Source organism: Gadus morhua, chromosome 1 (assembly GCF_902167405.1).
Source record: "Gadus morhua chromosome 1, gadMor3.0, whole genome shotgun sequence".
Lineage (NCBI taxonomy): Eukaryota > Metazoa > Chordata > Actinopteri > Gadiformes > Gadidae > Gadus > Gadus morhua.
Genome location: NC_044048.1, coordinates 25,723,779 through 25,725,234, shown reverse-complemented (window position 1 = coordinate 25,725,234; position 1,456 = coordinate 25,723,779). Strand labels below are relative to the sequence as shown.

Genomic DNA, 1,456 nt, shown 5'->3' with positions numbered 1-1,456 from the left:
CCAGCGGAGTGAGCCAGCGGGCCGACGGGCCAGTGGTCCTTCATGGGCCATTAGCCGGACACCAACTCCCTGGCTGGCCCCCGCTGACCTGCAGACACCGGCTGGGAAGGCAAACAGCCCCCGCCCTCCCAGTAAATGTATCACCTCATAAAGTGGTCAGTGAGCGGTCAATGGGACGTATCGGTCATTCATGTGTGGGACTGGATGTGCCTGGTGCCTGTGTGTGTGTGTGTGTGTGTGTGTGTGTGTGTGTGTGTGTGTGTGTGTGTGTGTGTGTGTGTGTGTGTGTGTGTGTGTGTGTGTGTGTGTGTGTGTGTGTGTGCATTGATGTTCATTTTGGGTGAGTAAAAGGGTTCTCTCTCCCCTTGGTAGCAACTATAATGCTTCTTGCTTTGAACAGACGTCTACGGGGACAATTTTTCAGAGCGGACACGGACAGTAAGAAAGACACAGGTAAGAGCGTGTGTTTGTGTGTGTGTGTGTGTGTGTGTGTGTGCTTGCGTGCGTGCGTGCGTGCAACGAGGCACAAAACCAGGCTATTGAAGACAAGCCGAGCCCACTTAGGACATTAAGGAAGAGCTCCTTGTGTGTCCGGGTGTGGGGTGTCCAGTGTGTTCGGACTGTGGCGGGCCCCCGGACACAGGGAATGAAACATGGGAACATGGAAACATGACGCGCTGCGCATCAAAACGAGCCTTTACCTTTTTGATGCAGCTTTCTGGAGAGGCCGATCCGTGGTCGTTCATCATCTGGAGGAAACACACAGAAGACAAACACAACACGGTGAATATTTTAACAGCCGCTGTGAGGATGAGATCATGTTTTCTCTAGCGTGCGCGCGTGGCGAGCTCTGCGGTGGCTGGGAACCGATGAATTATAATGAACAGGGAGGAAAAGAGGGCGAAACATAGCAAACAAAGGAACAATAGTCGATTGAGAGAGTATGGATTGGCCCTGTGGAAATGTCAGAGAGCTGACACGGCCTCAGGTGTAGGCAGCCAGCATCAGAGCTGATGGTACAGTTCATCACACACGCACACATACACACACACACACAAACGCACATGCATGCATGAAGACACACACACACACACACACGCACTCATGCACGCAGACACACACATACACACACACACAGGCCTAAGGGCCTATGGGCCAAAAATGTGACTGGGGCCAAACACTGATGGGTTAGGGGGTTGTGGAATTCATTACACACATAAATACACAAAGACAACACACACACGCATACACACACACACACACACACACAAACAAAAAGATACACACACACAATAAGATGCATACTGAGCTCAAGCACAAACTAGTTCTATATACAGAGACAAAGACAGAAACACGTTTTAACACACAAACAAGCACAAATACACACACATTCACACTAAAAGGACCCAGATGAATAAACGGCCCACAAATATGACGCTAATGCTCCACTTCAGCG

General features: G+C 50.4%; 1 protein-coding gene across 3 annotated transcripts in view; it reads right to left on the bottom strand.

The window, feature by feature from the left end:
- Positions 1 to 745, bottom strand: part of prdm16 (PR domain containing 16) — a 91,729-nt gene extending 90,984 nt beyond the window's left edge. For all 3 annotated transcript variants that reach the window (XM_030362576.1, XM_030362578.1, XM_030362579.1), the window contains exon 1: positions 702 to 745. The gene's annotated coding sequence lies outside the window, so the exon portion shown is untranslated. The remainder of the gene's footprint in view (positions 1 to 701) is intronic.
- Between the last annotated feature and the right edge of the window lie 711 nt (positions 746 to 1,456).